Raw genomic sequence first — 13,605 nt, 5'->3', positions numbered from 1 at the left:
TATATCCAACTTGAATAAGGGAATAAATTGTTTATTGAAGAATCAGGAAAACCCACTTAACTTTAACAGAACAGACCACGTTGTGTCATTTTTTCCTCTTCATCTTCTCCTACTTTTGTTCTACATGATTTCTACTGGCTTATTTTGGCTTGGTTTCAGAGTCAATAGAGGAGAACATTGAAGAAGTTGTGATTTACTCCATCTTTTCCAGTGTTACATTGCCAAAACATAGCCAGAAAAGGCACTCCTTGCTCCATTTTGGAAAGCAACTTATAACCTCGTAGGTTTTAATAATAATATTTAAATGCTTATTTAAAGTTTACACAATTCTACAAGGAACTCAAATGAATCCTCATTTAAATCCCATGAATTATCACATTTTACAGATGAGAAAATTGAGGATTGTAGAGGATGCATAATTTTTTCATGATTAAAAGCTATCATTGTAATTACAACTATAAATTTATTAGTTGCAGGCTTTTATGTTTCTGGTTTCACAAAAGGAATTATATCAAATAAATACAACTACCTCATCCTCTATTACGTAAATTCAGAAGTTTGAGTGTTGTTTTCTTTTTTATGTTCTGTTTATTTTTTGAGGTATAGACATAATATTAGTTCAGATGTACAACATAATGATTCAGTATTTTTATATATTATGAAATGATCACCACAAGAAATCTAGTTAGCATCCATCATCACACATAATTCTTTATGTTCCTGAAAAGTACTAGGTACTGTGTGCTGTGACATTCTCAAGTACAGAAATATTCCAAATAGCTCTGTTTCAGGCCAGAGAGACATAGATTGAAGATTTCAGAGCAAGGTGGAACAACCAGTGCTAAAATAGAGGGGTCATAATTACATATGGGAAAGGTACTTAGGCAGGCCCATGGGCTCAGGTGAGGCCTCCTGGGGACAATGATACATGAGCTGAGTTTTGAAGGCTGTGAAGACAGTGATAAGAGTGTAGGTTAGAGCAGGGAGGTGGACGGTGCCATCCAGTGGTGATCTAATGTTGCTGTCCCTCCTAATCTCCTTATGATGAGTGCAAGGATAAGGCAATCATATGAATACAGATAGACTTGCTGAGTTTGGTTTTTGCTTTAAATTGAACAGAAGGGAAGGACAATCAAATGGCACATAGTTAAGTTTTTTGATTTTTGTTTTTTGTTTCTGCCAGATCTAACCTTTTCACTCTGTCTCAATTCAAAACTTAGTCCAACAATGCTAATTATTGTTGCAGAGGCGACCACTCTTCCCTTAAAGAAATAGCTTTACTGTTGATAACTTTTGTCAAATTCAGATAGTCTCACTCTGTGGAGTATTACGTAGAGTTTATAAGTTTACAAGACTTGGAAGTCAGAATGCCCGGATTGAAATCCAGGCTTTATCTGTTGTCTTTTGGCAACAAATTCAGCCTCTTTTTTGCCTCTGTTCCCTCATCTGTAAAATGGGGACAATACTAATGCCTATGTTGTAGTATTCTGTTTTATGGAATGAGTTAAACATTGGAAGAGTACAATGCCTGGTACTTTGCCAGCACTCAATAAACATTAAGTTCTTTATTATTTAATTGCAAAACTAACTGGAACTGCAGCAACAGGCAAATAGAGCCTTGTATAAACTGGGGAATGGCAAGTGTGAGACAGATAGATGCATTTGCCTGGATTTGGGTATGGATCCTTTGAGAATGACTATAAATCCAAGTGAAAATGTCTGTGAGAATGTGAGCAACTCACACTTTATCTGTGTTGTCAGTAGTTAAGTGTTTTAACAATGTATGTGGTGGGGTGGGAGAGTGGTCCAGGTTATAGCAGTATCCTTAGCCAGGACAGCGTATAATAGCTGAGGGGAGTAGTGGTGATAAGATGGAAGTAATGAGAATATAGAGAAGCTTTTCCTAGGATAGCAAGTAGCTAAAATCTCAGTAGAGAACCTGAGTCAATCAGATACCAGAGTATCACGCTGTACTGTAGACTGTGAGTCTCTACAAGAGATAGAATGAAAGCTTTTTTGCATAATAAGCAGTAGGATCCTCATTGTACCAGGAGGTCCGTGAAAACCCAGGACCTAACAGAGTAAATGAAAAATGAATACCTGGGTTTGGTTCGTTCACTCCAGGCACATCTGTTGCCTTGGGCAAGATATCTCCTAAGTCTTCCAGTTATTTCAACTATAACACAAGTATAATAATATGTACTTTACAAGGTTTCTGTACGGATGGGCAAAAATCATGTAATAAAAATGTTGTAGGGCTTCCCTGGTGGCGCAGTGGTTGAGAGTCCGCCTGCCGATGCAGGGGACGTGGGTTCATGCCCCGGTCCGGGATGATCCCACGTGCCACGGAAAGGCTGGGCCCGTGAGCCATGGCCGCTGAGCCTGCGCTTTCGGAGCCTGTGCTCCGCAACGGGAGAGGCCACAGCAGTGAGAGGCCCGGGTACCGCAAAAAAAAAAAAAAAAAAAAAAAAAATGTTGTAAACTTTGAAGTGTAGTACAGATGTTGTTATGGTTATTGTATTATTTTTAATTCCTTCTATTTCTTGAGAGTTTCTTATTCTATATGTCTTTTCAGAGGTGAATCTTATTAATATTTTCTACATTTAAAAAATTTTCTTAATATAACTGGGAACCCTCTTGTTTTCATCATCACTCTGCATACATTCTAGTGACTCCAGTATATCCTTGACTCTTCAAAGACCCTATTTTACCTGAGGACTGACAACTCTAATCTGGATCGTTCAGCCATTTGAAAAATCTGATTTTTGTAAAATCCAAAATGAGTTAGAAGCAGTATTAGGGCAGTGCTCTTGCATGGGAAACAAAGTGAAAGCTGGTGGTTGGTTAGTTATTTTTAGTTCAGATTGCACAGTCAGGATTACTGTGGTAAGAGTTTGTTTAGCCCAATTGAGCTTACTTATTTTATATTTACGAAACCAGTTGAATTTCACTTAGATTGACTCAAAATACATCCACTTCATCTCTTCGAAGCTTGGTGAAGATTAATCTACTTTGGATCACGCTTCCGTCAAAGAAAACATCTAACAGTTTATATTTGAGCCATAAGTAGGAGAATCATGGGGGACTGATCATTGTATGACCTCCAACTTGAAAGAGCTTATTTAAGCTAGGAGCAGTGCTAGCACATTTTCATTTATCTTTTTTCCTTTGCTAAAAATCTTACAGCTAATGTTCTCTGGTGGCTGCCTTTACTAATGTGCAAAAATAGTTAACTCTTGATTAAATCCTACTGGCCTAAGGATAAAAAGAACCCACGGCCTTTTCTTGAACCATGCTTGTCTCTTTATTCAGCACTACTCATGCTTTCTTTTTTCAGCAACCCGTGGGATATTATTGGTAAGGTAAACATCATGTTCACAAGATGGAGCCTCTATTTTAGATTATTTTCAAATTCTTGTCTGAATAATTGAATATTATCATCTGAGCCATGCATATAAAGCCATGCCCAATGAATCTGAAGAAGAAAATACGCATGGCTGACATGTAGTATCCTCAAAATACAAAGAATTCTACCGAGGTAGCAGGCTTTGACTTTTTCCAATGATACACACATTTTATTTTTTTTTTTATTTTTATTTTTTTTATTTTAGATCCTTTTTTTCATACCAAGTCTTCAGGATCCAGATATGTTTTTATTTTTACTTTTTTTTTTTTTTTTTATAACAAATTTAATCAGTTATACATATACATATGTTTCCATATCCCCTCCCTTTTGCGTCTCCCTCCCACCCTCCCTATCCCACCCCTCCGGGCGGTCACAAAGTACCGAGCTGATCTCCCTGTGCTATGCGGCTGCTTCCCACTAGCTATCTACCTCACGTTTGGTAGTGTATATATGTCCATGCCGCTCTTTCACTTTGTCACAGCTTACCCTTCCCCCTCCCCATATCCTCAAGTCCATTCTCTAGTAGGTCTGTGTCTTTATTCCTGTCTTACCCCTAGGTTCTTCATGACATTTTTTTTTCTTAAATTCCATATATATGTGTTAGCATACAGTATTTGTCTTTCTCTTTCTGACTTACTTCACTCTGTATGACAGACTCTAGGTCTATCCACCTCATTACAAATAGCTCAATTTCATTTCTTTTTATGGCTGAGTAATATTCCATTGTATATATGTGCCACATCTTCTTTATCCATTCATCCGATGATGGACACTTAGGTTGTTTCCATGTCCTGGCTATTGTAAATAGGGCTGCTATGAACATTTTGGTACATGTCTCTTTTTGAATTATGCTTTTCTCAGGGTATATGCCCAGTAGTGGGATTGCTGGGTCATATGGTAGTTCTATTTGTAGTTTTTTAAGGAACCTCCATACCGTTCTCCATAGCGGCTGTACCAATTCACATTCCCACCAGCAGTGCAAGAGTGTTCCCTTTTTTCCACACCCTCTCCAGCATTTATTGTTTCTAGATTTTTTGATGATGGCCATTCTGACTGGTGTGAGATGATATCTCATTGTAGTTTTGATTTGCATTTCTCTAATGAGTAAAGATGTTGAGCATCCTTTCATGTGTTTGTTGGCAGTCTGTATATCTTCTGTGGAGAAATGTCTATTTAGGTCTTCTGCCCATTTTTGGATTGGGTTGTTTGTTTTTTTGTTATTGAGCTGCATGAGCTGCTTATAAATTTTGGAGATTAATCCTTTGTCAGTTGCTTCATTTGCAAATATTTTCTCCCATTCTGAGGGTTGTCTTTTGGTCTTGTTTATGGTTTCCTTTGCTGTGCAAAAGCTTTTAAGTTTCATTAGGTCCCATGTGTTTATTTTTGTCTTTATTTCCATTTCTCTAGGAGGTGGGTCCAAAAGGATCTTGCTGTGATTTATGTCATAGAGTGTTCTGCCTATGTGTTCCTCTAAGAGTTTGATAGTGTCTGGCCTTACATTTAGGTCTTTAATCCATTTTGAGCTTATTTTTGTGTATGGTGTTAGGGAGTGATCTAATCTCATACTTTTACATGTCCCTATCCAGTTTTCCCAGCACCACTTATTGAAGAGACTGTCCTTTCTCCACTGTACATTCCTGCCTCCTTTATCAAAGATAAGGTGACCATATGTCCGTGGGTTTAACTCTGGGCTTTCTATCCTGTTCCATTGATCTATCTTTCTGTTTTTGTGCCAGTACCATACTGTCTTGATTACTGTAGCTTTGTAGTATAGTCTGAAGTCAGGGAGCCTGATTCCTCCAGCTCCATTTTTCGTTCTCAAGATTGCTTTGGCTATTCGGGGTCTTTTGTGTTTCCATACAAATTGTGAAATTTTTTGTTCTAGTTCTGTGAAAAATGCCAGTGGTAGTTTGATAGGGATTGCATTGAACCTGTAGATTGCTTTGGGTAGTAGAGTCATTTTCACAATGTTGATTCTTCCAATCCAAGAACATGGTACATCTCTCCATCTATTTGTATCCTCTTTAATTTCTTTCATCAGTGTCTTATAATTTTCTGCATACAGGTCTTTTGTCTCCTTAGGTAGGTTTATTCCTAGATATTTTATTCTTTTTGTTGCAATGGTAAATGGGAGTGTTTCCTTGATTTCACTTTCAGATTTTTCATCATCAGTATATAGGAATGCCAGAGATTTCTGTGCATTAATTTTGTATCCTGCAACTTTACCAAATTCATTGATTAACTCTAGTAGTTTTCTGGTAGCATCTTTAGGATTCTCTATGTATAGTATCATGTCATCTGCAAACAGTGACAGCTTTACTTCTTCTTTTCCAATTTGGATTCCTTTTATTTCCTTTTCTTCTCTGATTGCTGTGGCTAAAACTTCCAAAACTAGGTTGAATAAGAGTGGTGAGAGTGGGCAACCTTGTCTAGTTCCTGATCTTAGTGGAAATGGTTTCAGTTTTTCACCATTGAGGACGATGCTGGCTGTGGGTTTGTCATATATGGCCTTTATTATGTTGAGGAAAGTTCCCTCTATGCCTACTTTCTGCAGGGTTTTTATCATAAATGGGTGTTGAATTTTGTCGAAAGCTTTCTCTGCATCTATTGAGATGATCATATGGTTTTTCTCCTTCAATTTGTTAATATGGTGTATCACGTTGATTGATTTGCGTATATTGAAGAATCCTTGCATTCCTGGAATAAACCCCACTTGATCATGGTGTATGATCCTTTTAATGTGCTGTTGGATTCTGTTTGCTAGTATTTTGTTGAGGATTTTTGCATCTATGTTCATCAGTGATATTGGCCTGTAGTTTTCTTTCTTTGTGACATCCTTGCCTGGTTTTGGTCTCTAGGTCTGAAGTGGGTCTCTTGTAGACAGCATATAGATGGGTCTTGTTTTTGTATCCATTCAGCCACTCTGTGTCTTTTGGTGGGAGCATTTAGTCCATTTACATTTAAGGTAATTATCGATATGTATGTTCCTATTCCCATTTTCTTAATTGTTTTGGGTTCATTATTGTAGGTATATTCCTTCTGTTGTGTTTCTTGCCTAGAGAAGTTCCTTTAGCATTTGTTGTAAAGCTGGTTTGGTGGTGCTGAACTCTCTCAGCTTTTGCTTGTCTGTAAACGTTTTAATTTCTCCATCAAATCTGAATGAGATCCTTGCTGGGTAGAGTAATCTTGGTTGCAGGTTTTTCTCCTTCATCACTTTAAGTATGTCCTGCCACTCCCTTCTGGCTTGTAGAGTTTCTGCTGAGAGATCAGCTGTTATCCTGATGGGGATTCCCTTGTGTGTTATTTGTTGTTTTTGCCTTGCTGCTTTTAATATGATTTCTTTGTGTTTAATTTTTGACAGTTTGATTAATATGTGTCTTGGCGTATTTCTCCTTGGATTTATTCTGTATGGGACTCTCTGTGCCTCCTGGACTTGATTAACTATTTCCTTTCCCATATTAGGGAAGTTTTCAACTATAATCTCTTCAAATATTTTCTCAGTCCCTTTCTTTTTCTCTTCTTCTTCTGGAACCCCTATAATTCGAATGTTGGTGCGTTTAATGTTGTCCCAGAGGTCTCTGAGACTGTCCTCTGTTCTTTTCATTCTTTTTTCTTTATTTTGCTCTGCAGCAGTTATTTCCACTATTTTATCTTCCACCTCACTTATCCGTTCCTCTGCCTCAGTTATTCTGCTATTGATCCCATCTAGAGTATTTTTTATTTCATTTATTGTGTTTTTAATCGATGCTTGATTCATCTTTAGTTCTTCTAGGTCCTTGTTAACTGTTTCTTGCATTTTGTCTATTCTATTTCCAAGATTTTGGATCTGGGAAATAGAATCTTGGATCATCTTTACCATCATTATTCTGAATTCTTTTTCAGGTAGAGTGCCTATTACCTCTTCATTTGTTAGGTCTGGTGGGTTTTTATCTTGCTCCTTCTCCTGCTGTGGGTTTTTCTGTCTTCTCATTTTGCTTATGTTACTGTGTTTGGGGTCTCCTTTTTGCAGGCTGCAGGTTCGTAGTTCCTGTTGTTTTTGGTGTCTGTCCCCAGTGGCTAAGGTTGGTTTAGTGGGTTGTGTAGGCTTCCTGGTGGAGGGGACTAGTGCCTGTGTTCTGGTGGATGAGGCTGGATCTTGTCTTTCTGGTGGGCAGGTCCACGTCTGGTGGTGTGTTTTGGGGTGTCTGTGGACTTTTTATGATTTTAGGCCACCTCTCTGCTAATGGGTGGCGTTGTGTTCCTGTCTTGCTAGTTGTTTGGCTCAGGGTGTCCAGCACTGTAGCCTGCTGGTCGTTGAGTGAAGCTGGGTGCTGGTGTTGAGATGGAGATCTCTGGAAGATTTTCGCCGTTTGATATTATGTGGAGCTGGGAGGTCTCTTGTGGACCAGTGTCCTGAAGTTGGCTCTCCCACCTCAGAGGCACAGCACTGACTCCGGGCTCCTCAATTTGGGATGATGTGTTGTCTATTCATGTATTCCACAGATGCAGGGTACATCCAGTTGATTGTGGAGCTTTAATCCGCTGCTTCTGAGGCTGCTGGGAGAGGTTTCCCTTTCTCTTCTTTGTTCTCACAGCTCCTGGGTCTCAGCTTTGGATTTGGCCCCGCCTCTGCGTGTAGGTAGCCGGAGGGCGTCTGCTCTTCGCTCAGATAGGACAGGGTTAAAGGAGCAGTCTCTTCGGGGACTCTGGCTCACTCAGGCCGGGAGGGAGGGAGGGGCACGGAGTGCGGGGCGAGCCTGCAGCGGCAGAGGTCGGCGTGACGTTGCACCAGCCCGAGGCGCGCCGTGCGTTCTCCCAGGGAAGCCGCCCCTGGATCCCGGGACCCCGGCAGTGGCGGGCTGCACAGGCTCCCGGAAGGGCGGTGTGGGCAGTGACCTGCGCTCGCACACAGGCTTCTTGGCGGCGGCAGCAGCAGCCCCAGCGTCCCACGCCTGTCACTGGGCTCCGCGCTTTCAGTCGCGACTCGCGCCCGTCCGTGGAGCCCCTTTAAGCAGCGCTCTTAATCCCCTCTCCTCGCGCACCAGGAAACCAAGAGGGAAGAAAAAGTCTCTTGCCTCTTCGGCAGCTCCAGAGTTTTCACGGACTCCCTCCCGGCTAGCTGTGGCACATTAGCCCCCTTCAGGCTGAGTTCTCGCCGCCAGCCCCAGTCCTCTCCCTGCGCTCTGACCGAAGCCCGAGCCTCAGCTTCCAGCGCTGCGCGCCCCGGCGGGCGAGCAGACAAGCCTCTCGGGCTGGTGAGTGCCGCTCGGCACCGATCCTCTGTGTGCGGATCTCTCCGCTTTGCCCTACCCAGGTATGTGGGGAGTTTCTTGCCTTTTGGGAGGTCTGGGGTCTTCTGCCAGCGTTCAGTAGGTGTTCTGTAGGAGTTGTTCCACGTGTAGCTGTATTTCTGGTGTATCCGTTGGGAGGAAGGTGATCTCCGCGTCTTACTCTTCCGCCATCTTACCCGGAAGTCCACACATTTTATTTTGATATGTAGTCACATGTTGCCTTCCAGAAAGGCAGCTTTAGTTCACATTCTCATCAAGAGTATGTTTTTGTGCTGGCTTCCACAAATTCTCTTCAGCAGTGGGCATTCTAAGACTTTTAAATCTTTTCAAATCTGAGTCATGAATATTTAAGTGTTATTATTCTTTTTCTTTATTTTTAAAACAATTATGAATGAGACTGCATGCTTCCCATTTTTGTTTATTTGATAGTCACATTTCTTTCTTTATTGAGGTACAGTTGACATGTAGCAATATATTAGTTTCAGGTGTACAACATAACAATTTTATATTTGTATAGATTGTAAAATGATTACAATAAGTCTAGTTAACATACTTCACCGTACATAGTTACAATTTTTTTTCTTATGTGATAATCACATTTCTCATACAGATGGTCCTTGACTTATGATGGTTCAGCTTAACAAATTTTTGACTTTACAAAAATACAAAAGCAATATGCATTCAGTCCAAACTGTACTTTGAATTTTGAATTTTAATCTTTTACCGGGCTAGTGATATGTGGCACAATACTCTCTCGTGATACTAAGTAGCAACAGTGATTCAGAGCTCCCAGTCAGCCACATGAGCATGAGGATAAACAACTGATAAACTTACAACCATCCTGTACCCATACAACCATTCTGTTTTTCACTTTCAGTACAGCATTTAATAAATTACATGGGATATTCAACACATTATTATAAAACAGGCTTTGTGTTAGATGATTTTGCCCAACTGTAGGCTAATGTAAGTGTTCTAAGCATGTTTAAGATAGGCTAGGCTGAGCTATGATGTTCGGTAGGTTAGGTGCAGTAAATGCATTTTCGACTTATGGTATTTTCAACTTACAATAAATTTATCAGGACTTAACCCCATGGTAAATCAAGGAAGATCTGTACCGTGATTTACTTACTTATATCTCTTATCCACTTTTCTTTTGAGGCATTGGTCTTTTACCTATCCTTTTAACAGTAGGTTTCTTAGTATTAATAGATAATTGTGTTTGAGGGTTTATTATATGTTGAGTAGGCTTTGACTTTTAAAGCAAAGTATTTCCTGCTAAATATGGCATTATTTGGTTCTTTCAAAACTGTGAGCTCTTTGTAGAAATTGAGCATGAAAAATCATTTTTCAAAATTCTAGCTTGAGTTTTTTCCCCTCCTATTATATTTCTGATTCACACTGATTATTTTGTGTCTCTCTATTTTTTTTTTTTTTTTTTGCGGTACACAGGCCTCTCATTGTTGTGGCCTCTCCCGTTGCGGAGCACAGGCTCCGGACGCGCAGGCTCAGCGGCCATGGCTCACGGGCCTAGCCGCTTCGCGGCATGTGGGATCTTCCCGGACTGGGGCACGAACCCATGTCCCCTGCATCGGCAGGCGGACTCTCAACCACTGTGCCACCAGGGAAGCCCTCTATGTAATTAAAAAAAAAAAAAAAAATCATTCATGGAGACAAATTTATATCGTGCTTCCAAGTGTTACTCATTCTACTACTATGATTAAAAAACCAGTCATTATAATTTCAGAGACTCATCAACAGAATATCTAACAATAAGGATTTCTTTTTAATTTGGTTGTAGTGGTTGTACCTAACTAGTTTTTTTCAAATTCATGATAGTGGCCTTTGTTTTGCTTGTTATTACTTCTATTCAAAAAATAGAGGGCTTCCCTGGTGGCGCAGTGGTTGAGAATCTGCCTGCTAATGCAGGGGACACGGGTTCGAGCCCTGGTCTGGGAGGATCCCACATGCCGCGGAGCAGCTGGGCCCGTGAGCCACAGCTACTGAGCCTGCGCGTCTGGAGCCTGTGCTCTGCAACAAGAGAGGCCGCGATAGTGAGAGGCCCACTCACTGTGATGAAGAGTGGCCCCCGCTTGCCACAACTAGAGAAAGCCCTCACACAGAAACGAAGACCCAACACATCAAAAAAAAAAATTAATTAATTAATAAACTCTTACCCCCCAACATCTTCTTTAAAAAAAAAAAAAATAGAACTGATTGAAATTGACAGATTAAAATAAAGATTAGTGTTTCTAACCAACTCTTTCAATGATAATGCCCAGAAGTCTACCTCTGTTTTGTGTGGACTGCATTCCTATTTCATACAGACAAGGTAATGATTATTTGAGACACATTTATAGTGTTAAGCTCATGTGATCAGCATTACACAAGGCATAATTTTTTTCACATTTACTTTAAGCAGCTATGTTTTAAGAATCTATTAAAATGTGACACATTTCAGCCTGTTTTTTGGCTTAATTTAATCAGTTCTAATTAGACAGTGTATACCAGTTAGATATTGATTGTGAGACATCTGTGTCACAGAAGTAGGGCTGAAACTGTAGCACTGATTATTTTCCCTTGAATTTTCCCTAGATATCCATAACACCAAATTTTCTAATGGAAAAGAATCTTAGTAACCACATAGTCCAGTCATTCTCCATTCTGCCTGCATATTAGAAACCCTGGAGAGTAATTACCCTGACAGAATTTTAATTACAAAAATCAGAAACTTGAACAATGCAAATGACCATCAATTAGGTAATAGATAAACCTACTGTGATACATTTATAAAGTGGAATATTACCCACCAATGAAAGTCAACATATTGAGTAATGGAAACCAGAAACAATGAAAAACATTTTGTCTGATTTTATTTATACAAATGTCTAGGATAGGCCAAGCTACCGTGGGAGAAATCAGATCATTGGCTTCTTGGGGAAACTGGCAAAAGGGAATTTATAGAGAAGATGGCAATGGCAATGTTTTTTCCAAAATTTTATTATGAAAACTCAAATACACAACAATGTTGAAAGAATTTACAGTGAGCATTCATTCATATATCCATGACTGAGACTCTACCATTAATATTCCACTATTCTCCATTTGTTAAAAATCTATCCATTTATTTTTCCCTTTATCCATTCACTGATCAATCTTTTTGGTGCCTTTCAAAGCAAATTGCAGACATCAGTATACTTCCCATTAAATACTTCAGCATGCATATCATTAACTAGAATTCAATCAATCAAATTGTTTTAAATTTTTATTTTGAAATTTTTCTTGCCAGTATGTATAAATAGAATTGAATTTTGTATAGTATTCTTGTATTCTGCAACCTTTCTTAATTCACATAATAGGCTTAGGCACTTTCCATATTCCATAGGTTTTAATGTAAAATATTGTGTCATGTGCCAATAGAGACAATTTTACTTCTTTCTTTCACATTTTAATAACTTTTATTTCTTTTCTGTTTTTTATTGCAATGGCTAGTTCCTTCAGCATGATATTGGATACAAGTGACAAGAGGAGACATTCTTGTCTTTTTCCCAGTCTTTGTGGGAAGTGTTCAATATTTAACCTTTATATATGATGCTAAACATTGGTTTTCTGTAAATGCTCTTTATGTTTGCTGATAATTTTCATTAATGCATCTATTGAAATAATCATATAGGTTTTTCTTCTCCTTTATTTCTTTGCGATGATGAATAACATTGATAGATTTTTTTAATGTTATACTAATCTTGCATTCTTGGCATACACACTACTTTATCATGATAATATATCTTTTTTATATTTCTGACTTTGGTTTGCTTATATCTTGGTAAGTATTTTTTTGTTTATGTTCTAAGGGACATGCCTATGATACACTTTTTTGTATTTTTGCCAAGTTTTGTAGTAGGACCATGATAGCTTTATACCATGAGTTGGAAAGTTTACACTCCTCCTATTTTCTAAAATATTGTGTGTAAGATGGCTATTTTTTCTTCCTCAAACATTTTATTCAATAGAATTCACAAGTGAAACCATCTATGCCTTTTGTTTTCTTTGTGGGAAGGATATATATATATCTGTATATCTCCAAGATAGTGCAGGTTTTATTCCAGGACACGACAATAAAGCAAATAACACAATAAAGTGAGCCACGTGAAATGTTTTGGCTTCCCAGTGCATATGAAAGTTATGTTTATACTATATTATAGTCTATTAAGTGTGCAATAGCATCATGTCTAAAAAAATTTAAAAATTTAAAAACAACATTAATTAAGGGCCTCCCTGGTGGCGCAGTGGTTGAGAGTCCGCCTGCCGATGCAGGGGATACGGGTTCGTGCCCCAGTCTGGGAGGATCCCATATGCCGCGGAGCGGCTGGGCCCGTGAGCCATGGCCGCTGAGCCTGTGCGTCCGGAGCCTGTGCTCCGCAACGGGAGAGGCCACAACAGTGAGAGGCCCACGTACAGCAAAAATAAAAAATAAAAAAATAAAAAAAAAAATAAAAACAACATTAATTAAAAACAATGTAGTTGGAAAAATGGTGCTGATAGACTTGCTCAACACAGGGTTGCCATAAACCTTCAACATGTAAGAAATATGCTATGCCTGTGTATATAAAGGAATATTCTGATGTACTGTTTCATATTATGTCACTTTTATTGTGGTAAGTTGTATATTTCAGTGGATTTGTTCATTTTATCTATGCTGTTTATTTTATTGGCATAACATTATTCATGCTATGATATTATCTGCCTTATGACTGTAGCGTCTATATTGATAAGCCCTCTTGTATTTCTGATACTGATCATTTTTGCTCTTCTCCTTTTTTCTTGATCAATGTAGCTAAGTATTTATATATTATTTTGAACTTTTTCAGTAACCATACTTTTGGCTTTGTTAATTTTCTTGATTGATTTTCTGTTTTCTACTTGATTGAT

The sequence above is a fragment of the Mesoplodon mirus genome (genome assembly GCF_964341445.2).
Source record: "Mesoplodon mirus genome assembly, chromosome: 10".
Lineage (NCBI taxonomy): Eukaryota > Metazoa > Chordata > Mammalia > Artiodactyla > Ziphiidae > Mesoplodon > Mesoplodon mirus.
Note: the sequence above shows the minus strand (reverse complement) of the source record.